Source organism: Heteronotia binoei, chromosome 5 (assembly GCF_032191835.1).
Source record: "Heteronotia binoei isolate CCM8104 ecotype False Entrance Well chromosome 5, APGP_CSIRO_Hbin_v1, whole genome shotgun sequence".
In the NCBI taxonomy this organism is placed as follows: Eukaryota; Metazoa; Chordata; class Lepidosauria; order Squamata; family Gekkonidae; genus Heteronotia; species Heteronotia binoei.
In genome coordinates, this window is record NC_083227.1 from 77,873,290 (window position 1) to 77,889,415 (window position 16,126).

Genomic DNA, 16,126 nt, shown 5'->3' on the forward strand with positions numbered 1-16,126 from the left:
GACAGACTCAGCTCCTCTAATCAGGGGCGGTGTGATGCAAGATGATTCTGACTCAACATTGTCCCTTATGCAGTGCAGATGGTGACACTTGGATTACATTGGCTGCTACCACAACCTGCTGCAGTTTGCACAACATATGTGAGTCTCGGGGACACCACATAAATGGTCTGTTCCTTCCAGAACCTATGGAAGAGCCACCTGATACCCTGGAATAAATATATTGGTTCACCAGCAGAACCTTACACATGAGAGCTGCCTACTGCACATACTTCTCAATGACATATGAAAGCACTGCCATGATGGTCTGCTGTCCTTGTAAGCGCTTCATGTGCTTCTCTTGCATAATCACTCTAACATATTTAGTATTCCTTTCTGCATTCCTGTATGCCTGTCAAGCACTATTTTACTATACTATACTATACTATACTACACTACACTACACTACACTACACTACACTACACTACACTGCCCTGGTGTACTATCTCTGGTTCAGTACATACCTCAGCATAGCACGTCTTTTGCAGATCACCAAAAGCCTTGGGGCATAAACTTGGGGAGGGGATTTATGCCAGCAATGCCCTCACTCCACAGGTAACCAGGCCCTCTGGTATTTCCTGGTGGGGGCAATGCCCTCCCCCTGGTAGCATCATGAAGCTGCCCAGGCTGTCAGGTTTTCAGGTTCAGTCAGTCCTGTTTGAAACAATTTAGCAAGTTCATAGGAGGCACAGGGCTGGTTTTGGTTGTTTGTTTTGAGAGGGAAGGGACCTTGGGTGGATAACCTGCTTTCTCCATTGTGCCCCCCCCCCCACTTATGAAATGGCCTTTCTGAGGAGGTCAGGAAAGCCTCAGTCTTCTGGCAGAGAGTGGAGACCAAAAGAGAAAATGGTGGGTGGGAGAGAGAGAGAACAGGAGCTGCTGCTGCATGCAGGCAGGCTGAAGAGTAGGTTTTATACCCTGCTTTTCTATACCTTAAGGAATCTAAAAGCTGCTCCAAAGAGTGTAGTTTTTAAAAGGTGGTTGGCGGCTTTCAACCCGAAGGCGGCTGGCTTCCTTTAAAACACTGCGCTCTTTGGCAAGCTCAGTGTTTTAAAGGTGGCCAGCCACTTTTGGGTTGAAAGCAGTCGGGCCTTTAAAACACAGTGCTCTTCGGAGTAGTCAGAAGGAGAAGGAGGAAGACAACACTGGATTTATATCCTGCCTTCCACTCCGAATTTCAGAGTCTCAGAGTGGCTTACAATCTTCTTTACCTTCCTCCCCCACAACAGACACCCTGTGAGGTGGGTGGGGCTGAGAGAGCTCTCCCAGAAGCTGCCCTTTAATGGACAACTCCTGTGATAGCTATGGCTGAGCCAGGCCATTCCAGCAGCTGCAAGTGGAGGAATGGGGAAACAAACCCGGTTCTCCCAGATAAGAGTCTGCACGCTTAACCACCACACCAAACTAATAGAAATAAAGCGCACAATTGTATCATCCCAAAATCATCTCTATCACCACCACGGTTTGTGGAAAAAATTTCTTCCACAAAACTGGTCCCTGGTGCCAAAAAGGTTGGGGAGCATTGTGCTAGGGAGTGAAGCCTGTAGGCAAGCAGAGGGACATGGGAAAAGAGGAAGGCAGAGCTGGAGTCATTCCCTGCTGCTCCTTGCCACAGGCAAACTCTTGGCAGCAGCTCTGCAGGGTTTGCAGCCTGGACAGCAAGTGTGCAACCCAGTGAAAATGTGTGTGTGTGTGTTGGGGGGGGGGGACAAAAACGATAGGACTCACCTCACATTTCACAGATTTCTGCTTGTATATTACTATTTCTATCATATTAAAGTACTGTTTTGAACTCAGTTTTGGTTTTAATGTGATTCTTTTTTTAGCTGGTGTGTAAGTCACTTCAGATGTTTAAAGTGGAACACAAATCTTTTAAAGAAACAAACAATGTGTCATGTAACCAAAAAATTTGATACCATTTAACATTTTTAAAGATTACACTAGGGTATTCCTGTCAGTCAACAGAGCAATAATGTGTGCCTGGTAAAGCACAAGGAAGTTGGGGTGCAACTGTAAATCAGCCTTCCAGCATGGCCACTAATCGCTTCAGAAACCTGCTTTTCAGGGGACATGCCAGCCCAATTCTTTTCATCTTTACTAGGAAATAAATGCCACTGAGCTGAATGAGACTTGCTCACAGTGTACATAGAATGGCAGTCTTAAATCAGGATTAGCTGGATTGGGACCCAAATCTCTAAAAAGCTACGCCCAAACAAATAAAGCCTGACCATGAGTTCTATATCACTTCTCTGCAACCCGCTCCTCTCCATTTAATTCAAAGAGCAGGTACTGTGTTCTACATTTCTATATTTCATCCTGCATTCTTCCTTTGACAGTGACATGCTTTCAGGCAGGCAGTAAGCTTCTTTTGCTTGGAATCACAAAGTCTGAGTTAACCTGATGTGCCTCTTGCATCATTTCCAAGCAGAAGTATTTCAAAGCATTCTTCAGAGTGCATACAAGCAATCATACTGTTCTAAAAGTGCCTAACGTGGGGGAACACACCTACTCTGCAGTGCTATCAGTGCATGCTAAGCCCAGTTATTCTTGAGTAAGCAACATCAACAAAACAGTGTATTTACTACTTCAGGGCTTTTTTTGAGCAGGAATGAATAGGAACACAGTTCTGGCTGCCTTGGCATCAGGGGGTGTGGCTGAATATGCAAACGAGTTCCTGCTGGGCTGTTTCTACAAAAAAGAGCCTCAATTTACTTCATCTACACCCAGCTTTTTCTCTCAATAGGGACTCAAAGCGGCTTATGTTGTTCCCCCTTCCTCAATTTTCTACTCTTCATTTTGATCAGCTTTAGTATTTCCCTACAACCCAGAATTTCAGCTGCTTAGTGAAAGAGCGGCCCTGCAAAAACAGCAAAAGGGGTTTCTTAATCCCAGCCCAGTAGTTGGGTGAATAACTCAGAAGTTGTACCCCTTACACCTCCACAAAGGGCTAGTGACCTTCTGTTTAAAAAATGGAAGCTAGGTATTTAAAGGAGTTAGTAGATCATGGCAAGAGGCTGTTATAATATTGTTGCACTATAGCCATGAAAAGCTCCACAAAGCCCTTTGTTGGTGGGTGGGGTAGGATGCCATTGGGGCCGAGGCAGAAAAAAAATATGAGGGAAACTATCGTATGGACACTTCATTGTTGCTGTGAGTGGGGAGGGGTGATTTTGACATTCTGTATGGAAACTGGGGGCATTTAGCATTTTCAGCAGCCTCTTCTCCACACTTCCCTACAGGATAACATCCCACATTCTAAATGTTTCCCTCAGGTCCTTAAAGTGGCACATGTCTCTCTGTGTGTAAAGTGCAATCAAGTTGCAGCCAATTTATGGCAATCCTTTAGGGGTTTCAAGGCAAAAGGTTTCAGAGGTGGTTTGCCATTGTCTTTGCATAATGACCCTGGACTTCCTTGGAGGTCTCCCATTCAAGTATTAACTTTGGCTAACTCCAGGGCCATAGCCTGGATTTTTCATTTGACGGGGCACATAGACTCTCTGTCCCCGCAACCACGACTTTCCTGCAATGCTTCCTTCTCTCCCCCCACCATCTAAGATAGAGGCGTTTTGCAGTCTTCCCCACCTCCCCCCCACCCAAAAAAGGGAGTGTGTCTGTGTGTCGGGCACAGAAAATGAAACCATTCCTGTCTGTTATGCCGCTGAAGGCGGCAGGGAGGGGGGAGAAGTTAAAATAGAAAATTTCTAAGTCTGGAGCAAATTGAGAGATTCCCCTTCTGCCCCCCTCCCAAAGCACATCGCAAGGTTCTGCCAAGCTTTAATTTCCACCCTCCTCTCTTCCTGCCTAAATGTGCTGAAGCGGACAGGCAGCAGCCACCTCTGCCAAGACCCTGCAACTTGCGGCGCTTGCATCTCCCCAAGCAGCTGGCCTGCTGCTCTTGCCCCCCTGGGTTCTGCCTTCCTCCTGGCTGCGCCATGCTGCCTGTTTCCTAGCTGGATCTCCCCCTGATGGGTGCCACACTGTGGGGGTGATATGGTGGAGCCAGGGACCCTTGCAGTGGTTCTAAAGTGATGGGGTGAGGACCCTGGGGACCCCACCATAGCTATGGGCCTGGCTGACCTTGCTTAGCTTCTGAGATATGACAAAATCAGGCTAGCCTAAGCCTCCCAGGTCAGGGTAGAGAGGCATTTGGCACACAGGAATCAAACATACATTACATCAGGCGCAAAGGCTCATTGGATATAAGACTGAGTTTTGTGTGTATTATGCATGCCTGGCAGGATTTTCAAAACAAGAGACCTTCAGAGGTGGTTTATCATTGCTTGCATCTGTATTGCGATCATGGACTTGTTCAGTGGTTTGGTCTCCCATCCAAGTACTAACCAGGGTCAATCTTGTTTATTACCCAAAATCTGACCCTGAGCTACCCAGGGCAAGGCATACCCTTGCATCAAAATAACATTCCTTTGCTGGAGTGCTATTTTTATGTCCTAATTTGTTACTTGGTGCATTCCAAGTCAGAGAATGTTGAGTCTGAGGGCATTAAAAGGGAAGAAACCAAGGAGTGGAAGCAAAGAGTTAACCACAGTAAGAGGACAACTTGCCCTGGCATCCATGAACTGACAAGCACTGCCAGCTTTGCTTGCAAAAAAAGGAACAACTTGCGCTGGCCACCTTTTCTATCTCTCTAAAGCAAACCATACGATGGCTGGGGGGAGTTTGGCTGCCTCATTCTTTCTGGTAGCCCAGGTCTCTAAGCTCATGCCTAGCGGGATTTCTATCTTGCGTTTACATGGTCTTCTGTGTCCTGGCTGAAGAGACAGCATCAGCTAAGAGGATGAAGCCAAACATTCTTTCTTGGGCTTTGTTGGCTTCCAGACAGAAATGCAAGGCGGGGGGCGGGGGGGGAGAGGGGGCAGAAAAAGAGAGAGAGAAAGAGAGACTCTAGAATGCCAGATGCTTCCATTGACGACAAACCTCTGGCCCGCCCCGTGACTTTCCTTCAGCCAATGCGGTGGCCAGATTGGGTCGAGCCTCCTTCAAGCCTTCCCCTGCATTTACTGTGATAACCTCCCTGGCAGTCATGTGATGGGGATATAGTACTATGCGAGGAGAGCTAAAGGACACATCACCAGCCGAGTTGCTGGTTGCCAAGCGGGACCCCGTTTGCTTCCAGGCGACTCTCAAGGACAACACTCGTCGCCGTCGTTTGCCTAGGAAGACATTGGGGCTTTTAACATCTCCTTGATTTTTTTTTTTCAATTTAAATGTCACGAGGAGCCGCTGATTATTGGGATCTCTTTTACAATTAAAAATTTTGGGGGTGCTGGCCCCCCACCCCCACCGCGGGCATTGACAGAAAAAGTGCAGGTAAGAAGCAAAAGACACGACTGTCCGACCCGCGGTAGTGGCGGGAGGTGAGAGAAGTGCGGGTCTTGCAAAGGAATCCGACAAGTGTCTTTCTGTGTGTGTATGTGTGCTGCCCAGAAACGAAACCCGCTAGCTGCGGATCTCTCGGATCGCTCGAGGGGGGTGCTGGAGGCAGGACGGTGTAGGTGCTTGCTCGGCGAAGGTGTTTACAAGGCACGTGTGGGTGGGTGGCTGGGTGGGGAGGAGACAGAAATAACTCTTTTTAGCGGCCCTTCTTGAAGGACAGGAGTCATGCCTTTAAGATTCCGATGCCTGCCGATGGCCTGTTTTTGGATGCAAGAAACGGGCGCTGGAGGGACGTTGTTTACTCGGCACCATATGGGAAGGCGGGCTGGTTCAGAACAAGCTGCTACTTCGGGACGCCTCCCTCCTCGGCCCACAGCTCGGCAACGGTCGCATTGTTTCCAGCGGCAAATAAACACGCGGGTCCTACTTAACCACTTCCTAGCTCAGCAAGCCGCGGCAGGATTCCTGACTCCGGGAGAGGCTCCGCCGCCCTCCCGTCCCCGCAGGCGGAGGCAACGAGGGGCAAAGAGAAAGCCTTTCCCTTTCAGCCTCTCTTGAGTGGCAGCCTCGAGTCCTTCCAGCAGGTTAGAAAGCGAGAGTGGTTCCGCTCCCCCGTCCCCCCTCCGGCGGCAGTTCTCCCGCGGCGCTGAAGCACAACCACATGGCTTCGGGACGGGCACTGCAGATGGCCACGGGCTGTCGTAAAACCGCCTGGCTGCTTTCCTCGCATACCCGCGGGAGAGGGGCCGAGCGAAACGTGTCTGCACCCGGAGAGACTTGGTCGTGCCGTGTGTGGCTGTCCTCAAAGTCCCAAGGAATGGAGAAGAACAGGCACGAAGGTGGTTTTCAATGAATGCGGGTTCCTTTTAAGAATGACGCAGTTTCCGTGCTGTGTTTTCAACAGCACGGAAATTCTGCATAGAAGAAAAGCCCCCTTCATTTAATGGCACGTGTGTGTGTGGGGAATTATGTGTCACTACAAGGAGGGACGACTTCTGTCACCTTATATCATCATTGGGGAGTTAAACCCAGAATTGGAGAGCTGGGAATGGTCCTGTATCATAGGTTCCAGTTCTTGCTCTGGGACTGGATATTCCGTGAATTCCATAGGGACTGAGTTCTCCCCTCCCCGCCGCTCCCCGCAAAAAAGGAGAGAGAGACCTATGAGAAAAGAGATTCCATAACATTTCTAGGAAGGTGTGTTTAACGCGTGTCAGGGGTGCGAAACTTGCTTGCGCCACCAGGTGTGCAGGACTTTCAAGCACATGGTAAAATACTCTGCGCGCAGTTGCGCATATGATTTTTTTTGGGGGGGGGGCGGCGGAGGTGTTTACTCCTCCTCTTACCCTACAGGGAAAATGTCACAGGTGAAGCCCTCCTTGTTCTATTTCTGAAACTGCAGCTGTCAGAATTATCCCCCCCCCTCCCCGCCCGCATAAACATGGTGCATTTGGTCTGCTGCTTGCTGGGATGGTGAACAGCTGTATGCCTCTTGGACAGTTGTGGCTGGAGGGATTAGAGAAATACACTTTCAGAAAGGAAGGAGGTGAAGCAGCAACAGTGCCAGGCTCTGTTTCCAGTTTTCTCCAAACAACTTTGGCTTGGGCTGTTTTGGAAGGTGGTGGTGGGAAAGCAAGGGACAGTCCCAACAGGAGGAGACAGCTGTGTGCTTGACTCTATAATGGTGGGAGAGAGAGAGAGAATCCCCACTCTGCCAGGAAGCTTGTTGGGTGACCTTGGTCTAGTTACTCTGCCTAATCTACCTCACAGGGTTGTTGTGAAAATAAAACTGAAGAGGGGAGAAGAATGTACACTGCCTTCAGCTCCTTAGAGGATGGTTGGGATAAAAAAACCAACTCCATAATAAATAAAATAAAGAAAGGCAGAAAGAAAGGAGAGAAGTGCTTGTAGGGTTACTCTCGGTCATTTCAGACTTCAGAGGCCAGGGGAGGTGTCGACAAGGCAGGAGAGCGACCTTAGAGCAGCAATTCTCTGCTTTGCTCTGCTGCCCAGCTTGGTGAAGCCGAGTTGGTGCTACACACACTCAGCTATTGAGAGGAAGCAAAACAAACCCCGTGCGAAACCGCTGCCTGCTTTTTGCATGGATGTGAAATGTATCCCCTCCATCTCCGCTCCTCCTCCCCTCCTCCCTGCCCAGTGCCATGAATCCCACCGCTTTTATCCATTCACACTGAGATAGATTAGCATTGACAGGCTTGGGGCTGCATGTGTGTGACCAGCATGAATGTCCAGCGGAATGTATACAATGGAGAGCTGCGGATTAAAAGTCCTTTGGCCTGCCTTGGTGTAAACAAAGTCTTTCCTCCTTCAGAAACCAAAGGAGACAGGCCCTCTTTAAAGAGCAGTTGGCTTTGCGCAAGAAAAAGACTTTTCTTTGTCCATTCCTGCAGGGATTTCAGACAAATCTGAGAACGAGGGAAACATGACTTTCTGAATCACACTGCAGAATTTTTTCCTAATCACCTCTCATTCATTGCCAGAGATCTTCCTTTTGTTGCAGGTTTACAAATAATCAAAATCAGAGGTAGACTATGTCTTCTAGACATAGCAAGAAGGAATCTTATGGGACACTAGAGACGCGGAGGTGAGGCAGGGAGAGAGGGGCAAAGACTTTAAGCTCATGTGCTAGAGTTTCTCCTGGTCCCGTTCACAAATCTCTTATTATTTGTTTATTTATGTATTACCTTAAATTTATATCCCACCCTCTCCATAAGTGGACTCAGGGCATCTGTCAGTTCAGATGTTTATATTTACAATTTAAAACCAATAAAATACAGTTACAATTAAAAACATTCCATGGTGCTGTGGATTGGAACTTGCAGATGTTCTTTTAAATATGGCTATTTAAATATTCTCGCCAACCATTAGATCTAGAAACTTGATCAGTCTCTCAGCGCAAAAGCTAGCATTTGTGAGGATTTGCAAAAGCTGGCCTTTGGACTGTTATGCAGGCAGCAACACACCCATAATTATTTTACATAAAGGCAGCCCTGTGCACTGGCAATCTTAAATGCTTCAGTGTTCACTGGCAATCTTAAATGCTTAAATGCAATCTTAAATCTTAAATGCACAACAGTGAACCCCCCTCCTCCCCCTTTTTTGGCAGCATTTAACCACCAGCAAGCATGGTTTTTAATCAGCCCAACAGCAGATGACAATGACTTATGATGGTTTATGATGCGCTTTATGATGATAAGTTATTTCCCTTCGCGCCAGCTCAGCATGCACAATGGTGCATAGGAAAGCATGTGAAGTTGCTGTATATTAAGTCAGGCCTTTGGTTGATCAAGATTAGTATGGTCTGCTCCAACTGGCAGCCTGTCTCCAGGGTCTCAAGTGAAGGTCTTTTATATCAGCTACTGCCTGATCCTTTTACTGGAGATGCAGGAGATTGAAATTGTGACCTTCTGCATGCAAAGCATGTACTCTATCACTGGGCCACTGCCAGTTCTTTTGCATTCTGTACTGTCATCTTGGAGGTCTTCCTTGCAGGCAGGACTCTCAAATCTTCCCATCCTAGACTTAGATCTGCTAGGGTATTTCATACGGATGGATTTTTATCTATTAAGGGCAACTTTCTCACCTCTCTTCTCCCGCTGCAGCTCCATATGCTCCCATATACTGTTCTTGGGGAGCAGCATTTTAGTGGACATTTGGGGCTGCAGCTGGAGAAGAGGGGCAAGAAAGTCACATGCTGCAAGTAGAACTCTTTCTGTTGGTGGAAACATTCCAGTGGGCCCAAACCATTGTAATTCCTGCTAGCAAAATGCTTGTCATGATGATAGGCAGAATGGATATGGACACAAGACCTCTGCTTTGCAAGGATCTCTGGGAAGTACAATGGGTAAGGACCATGTTAGTCACAGAAATACATTTAAGAGCAGGTTTTGCAGTTGTTACAATGGTATCCCCAAGTACAGTGCATTCATAGAAGAAAACTCACAGTGGGAGGAGGACAGAAGCACTGGGGTATTCAGGGCCACCCCAGGCATGGGGATGTACATGGTCTCTGCTTGTGGTGGCCCCATCTTTTGAAAATTACTCCTATGCCTAACTGCATAGCTTGACCTCATTTTCTGCATAGCGGCCTCCTGCTTCTTGGCCCCAATAGAGCATGATGGAATTTTTCCAGAAGAGGAACTGAGGCTATAGCATGTCTTATTCAGTAGCTGACTACGTGGTTGTGCAGGGATTGGAACTGTGGATTCCCCATGCCAAACTCATCATTCTGTGTGCTAGATTCCACTGACTCTTAATTACATGATTTTCCCTGCATGAAAAAAAATAACAGTTGTAGGGTAAGTGAATCGGAGTTTCTTGGAATTTCTGGGCCGCAGCATGCCGTTGAAATTATGCAAGGGTTTTTAGAAGATGCATCGATTATGTCCCAATCTGACTTGCGCATAATGTAAACAAGTATCAACATATTATGTTTGTGCAATCGAGGAGGTAAGGAGAACATAGGCTTTATGGAACTGGTGGGTATCGGCTGTTGACAAGCCTTGAGGGTTGTTATCCGCAGCTGTTTGCAGAGCAGCTAAGAGTGAAACAGGCTGATGGGGTTAGCACAAATGTGGCATTCCCTTTTTGCACTTGAAATGTTCCCGAGCGTGATAAGTGGCTCGATTATTTTCCTTCACTGTCTTCATGTTGTTCTAAATGCTAGCTGGGAAAATAGTGTTCTACTGGCATGTTTACCGCCTCGCTGGTGACCTAAGTAGGCAACTATAGAGAAGAACAAGGCAGCTCTGAACATCAGCAGCAAGACAGAAACACTGTGGTGGTAGTCCAGCTGAGACTTGGGGTACTGTTGTGCTCTGGGGAATAGTTAAATGTGCTTCACCCCGGTGTTGGCTGCTTTTTAGCTGCAGATGAAAGGAACTTATTCATTGATTAAATGTTTGGAACAGCCATCAATCAATGAAAATTCTGGGTTGTGTTAAAAAAAAAAGCTGTAATTTTATTTATTGTCTTAAATCCTTTGAGAATCTCAGGTCAGAGGAAGCATTTGGCCACTAGCAGGGGAATGATTAATCATGTGCATTCCTGCAACACCGAGAATTCCCTTTAACTTCAGTCAGAGCTTTGATAGGGTGGTGAAAGTGGCCCAAGAGCTCACATTACTGACTTGTGTGCTTTTTTGGGTATCACCCCTTTCCTCATGTTCACGTTTCCTCACCAAGACAGCACTGATTTGTGCCATATGGGTTCGGAGATATAAAAAGAAGAACAGCTGGCCCTGTATGGGAAACATACTTGTGATTTGCAGACTCCTATGTTCTCCCTCCTTGATCCTGGCTTAAGGGCCATATTTTCTGAAATGAGAGGTCCTTTTTGTATCACTGGTTGAAATGATAGGAAGGGGTCATAACTTAATTGTAGAGCACATTGCATGGAGATGATCCCATATGCATTCTCTGGCATCTAAAAATGAAAGGATCTGATATACCCAGTGTGAGGGAAAGACCCTTCTCTGGACCCTGGAGAGTTGCTGTAGAGCAGACTATGCCCATTTAGTTAGATCTAGACTAATATCTTAAAATTGTGAAAGGACAAAGTGCAATATCCCCTCTCCAGCAACAGTCCCCATTCCCAACAGATTTTGCTCTTGATACCCTCTTTCTCAGAAACAGGATTGGAGGGGCATTTCGTGCTGCAGTGGAGGGGAGTCATTAAAGTCTTCATTGGGTATAATTCTGCTTAGGATGGTGCTGTAGATGGACCAACGGTATGACTAGATGTAAGGTAGCTTCCTTTCTATGGTCATAACAAGCTGACAGGGTCCACTTAAAACCTACACTATTCTTCCATCTTTCCATCCTGCTGAGGTTCATTTCTGGGGGGAGGGGCAGTACACACAGCTCCTTCTAAAATCCTGTTTCTTTGTGGTGTATATCAGTACTTGCCCCAATAAACGGACTGGTCGCAATCCAAAGAGTTAGGTGAGTTGAAATCCACTGATAATTAGTGGGCTTAAACATACCTAATTCTGTAATAATATTTAAAGGAGGGATGTGTTTCCCCAAATGGTTAGTATACCTATGTCAGAGAACTGTAGTTAACCATAAGTTTTCATCACATCTTCATTGCATATTTTGTTACATGTATCTCCTTCACATACTAAATATTTACTATCCATAGTGCTCACTCATAGAGCACTAATGTGCCAGGATGGACATGTCAGACAGCTCTTATAATTGAATACAGACTGCTCAATTAATGGATTGAGTTTGAAATTTATATTCTAATACATGGCACAGCTGTGGCCCTCCAAGCAAGCTAATACTGATACAAAAGCAATCACATTTAAATTTCACAATGTAAGATAATTAAGTTAAACACCACATTCTGAAAACTCTAGGAATGGGTTCAGTGCAGCAACCAGTAGCATTAATTAAAGTATTTTCCTTACTCTCACATACACTTGATGGAAACTCCCCCCTCCTTAAAAATAGGGTGTGAGTTAGCTTGTGGGACATATGTAGGGAGGGAATTTCATAAGATGGTTGCCATCATAAAGAAGACCTCCTTCCTTGATCCCACAGAAAGATCAAAATTTGGAGCAGGTCCTGCACTGAAGCTCTTAATCCTGGGAAGAAAGTGTGTGTGTTATCATTGGGAAAAAATCTCTGACAGGTTCCCTGAGACATGTCCATATAGTGCTTTAAAACTGAAGACCGACTCTTTGATCTGTGCCTGGAAATTAATTGGAAACCAATGTAATTCTTTCAGTATCAGCGTTCATTCATTCCTAATAACATAAGCTGTTGTATTTTTGAGCCGTTCCGTGTAACCGTTTTCAAATGTATCATCATGAGGAGTGTGTTGCTGTACTCCATACAAGACATCATCAAGGTATCTAATACTGTGTATAGTTCACCATGTTTTTATCAGCTCTATCAACTGGTCTTTTGTTAGAAAGTATGCAGAATGATTTTCAGACTTATTTATTGCTCCACAATTAGTAAAAGACATTCCTTGCCATAAGGTAAAGGTAGTCCCCTGTGCAAGCACCAGTCATTTCTGACCAGGGCCGGCGCATCGGAATAAGCCCACTAGGCGGTGGCCTCTGGCGCCACCTGGCCTAGGAGCGCCATGAGGCACCCCCTCTCCACACCCCCGTGCCGGTTTTGCTTCACCCAGGCTTCCCGAGCCTCCGGAAGCCTGGGCAAAGTGGGGGGGGGGCAAGGGCAAGCTGCCACCGTGTCCTCTCTTCGCCCAGGCTCCCTGAGCCTCGGGAAGCCTGGGCAAAGTGGTGGTGGTGGTGAGGGCGAGCGCTCAGCCGCTGCCGCCCGTCCTGTCAGTGACGTCATCGGGGGTGTGTGAGCTTCGCACACATGAATATGATATTGGGGGGTGGGTGGCAGAATGCTATTCAGCCTGGGGTGCAGAAAAGCCTAGCGTCGGGCCTGTTTCCGACTCTGGGGTGATGTTGCTTTCACAACGATTTCATGGCAGACTTTTACGGGGTGGTTTGCCATTGCCTTCCCCAGTCATCTACACTTTCCTCCCAGCAAGCTGGGTACTCATTTTACCGACCTCAGAAGGATGGAAGGCTGAGTCAACCTCGAGCCAGCTACCTGAACCCAGCTTCCGCCGGGATCAAACTCAGGTCGTGAGCAGAGCTTAGGACTGCAGTACTGCCACTTTACCACTCTGTGCCATGGATATACTTGCCATACCTGCCGCCTAAGATACCAAGAGGTGTGTTCAACCCAGAAGGATTCCAGTAGATACAACAGGTATTTCAAGGGAAGTCTGATCCTATCTAGCACAGCAGAAGTGCAACATACAGATCAATCTGGCATCTAACATCCCTGTAGTCTCTGGATTAAGCTACACCCCACCCATCCCGTCACTGATCCCAGCCCCAAGGTTTAATGCCACTCATATAATGATGATTCCTTGCCCCAGATTTCCAGATACACTGTTGAAAAGTATAGGGGATAGTTGAACCTTCAGAAACCCTGTAGGAAAGCCCCATGGGGCAGAGAAGCCATCTCCCAGTCCAATCTTTTGTGTACCGCTGAGTCTCCTTTGAAAGCCGTGTGCCACATGGAAATACATGGAGATGCTGACAGGTGTACAAACAGTTGCTATATACATTTTTTTCACACAAGTACAAATGAAATACAATACTAGATACCATTTTTTTAACCTATCTAAACTGCCATTGTCCTTTGTTTCACTAGCCAAAATCAGAAATAAATCAATCAAGTAAAGAACTTTAATTGCTTGCTTGTCTAAGTAAACAAATTACTGCAGCAATTACATAGACATTAATTTGCATATGACTAAAATGTCTGCAAAGATCCCTTTTTGAGATCTTGAGGTAAGTGGAAGATAGTTTAAAAGTGAACAGGCAATGTTACCACATGCTCCAAGCCACATGCATGATGAAGACCACTGGCTTCCCAGCAGCTTTTTAAACTGAATTAGAGCAGTGTGGGGCCCCAATTCAGATCTTGGGCATGTAGAGAGAGGAGAAGGGGGGCTTCACTCTTTTACCCCCAGATGTTTCTATTAATCAAAACCTGACAGTCATGCTGATGTTAATTCTACAAATGCAGGCTACCCACCTTTTGCCAGTCTTTTTTCTTTTAAGGGTCATAACAGTGTGGTAGATGGTGTCACCTTTAATTAGCAAAACCTTCAAAATTCAAACCGAGGCCCCACACAATCATAATTCTACTTAAAATGATGCTTGAAAGATAGATTACAAAACTTCCAGAGTATTGTCTGTGTTGTCCTATGGCTAGAATGGAAGACACAAATTTGAATATTTTTGATTTCCTCAGTCAAAGCAGCCTTGTGTCCTTAATTTTAAGCCTGCTGATTTCCCCACCATTTAATCAACTAATCAGTTAAACAACTATTCTACCAAGTAAACTGATTAAATGGACCATGCGCCCACTGCTGGGTTTTGTGGAAAGAACTCCTGGTTTTTCATCGACAGCAAAATCTAGTCTGCAGTGTTTCTAGGTGTGTCACACAGGTATGTGAGGAATCACTTTTACTGCTTGAAGTGATTGTAAACTGAAAATCACACAGGATGGGCTCTGACCTTTGTTTGAACTTCCTGCTATTCAACACATGTGAACATTTCCTAAGCATTGTCAGTTGACAGGAAGAGATGACTGGCATTGGTGTATAAATGAGGAAAATGGGCAACTTTGGCAGGCCCACATGTCTCATTTCCAAATTCAGTATCCATGTCCCCTAGGTTGCATCAGCCAGGAAGCATTATCTCCAAGAAATGCACTTTTACTCATTCTTGCTGCTTTCTGTGGAATGTTAATAGACGGGTGCTGATCGAGCATGTGAGAGAACCTGTGCACAAACGTTCTTTGCTGCATCAGCCACAGATAGCATTTCCTTAAAGCAGGATAAAATTAAAAATTGGAGGTAAGTCTGCACAACAGGCAGCGAGAATAAGTGCCCTTTGTTTCCAATATCAATAACTCATGGCAAAACGGTTGGAGCTGCAACAGCAGAGGGACATGTGGAAAATGGGACTCTTGAAACAAGGCGTGCTTGGTATTTCCTTCATGTTAGATCACATGCCTTTTATTACAACACACACACACAAACCCAGATCAAATGACTGCTCTCCACAATCCACATACCTTCTGCAGAAAGAGTTGCAAGCTCTGTTTTCAATCAGCCACTTTGACCAGAACAAATAATTGTGGTTTGATGTATACTCCAGACACTTTCTTCTGCCTTTCACAACTGAAGTGCAAGTTGCAACAGTTGCATTGCAGCCTGGGAGAATTTTACTGGAGAAACTATGAGTGGGAACATATATGCACAACTCCCCCTGATGAACTTAGACACACAGGGCCTGAATTTGAAAAAAAGATATATGATATTTTTGGGGTTCATATCAAGGCTGCGTTGATGCTTGTTGGAACACTACATAATCAGGTGGGTCACAATGCTTTGATATCTGAAGCCAGAGGTGAGATGCTAATGCTAACACAAATCTTCCAAATTTAAACGCTGGCGGGTGGTTGTGATCATCCCTAGGGAGTGTTCTCAAATGGTAGGCTGTAATATACGCTGAAGTGAAGTCACTGTTGTTTCACAGATATGCAAGAGGTTTTGCAAACCAGATTCAAATTCTCACAATCATGTTCTAATGATAGGCTTTTGTGATGGTGGTAATGAAACTGTTGAGAGGAAATGCCTCTCCAGATTGGACCAGGTATGGTTAGTTATTTGATTGAGCTTGGTTCAAGACTATAGAAGGAACTAGGATGATGGTAGACAACTTGATGCATTAATCTGAAGAGAAAAATCCGCCCAGTGAAGTTGGTCATGAAGTGAAACCCATATTTTTAGCTCCTGCCACATTGAGCCTTGCATTACGCTGATGGGCCTATATTTGTATAAGTGAGAAAGTTAAAAATAAAGCTGGTGGAAAGCTACTAGGGAAGGAACTGAGTTGTTTTTAATGCAGCCCAGTAATAAACACTCTACTTGATATGGAGGTTTGGGGATGGTAAAATTTTCAACAGTATTCCCCTTTCTCTATCCTCTTGGCTCTGGCTCTAGGAATCATTGCTGAACAAAAAGATGGACAGCAACATCTTTCCTTCTGCCAGCAGTCTTTTGGAAAGGAGGCTTGTTGTAAATCTAAAGAACACATAGTTGTGAAATTGTTTCTTTCTT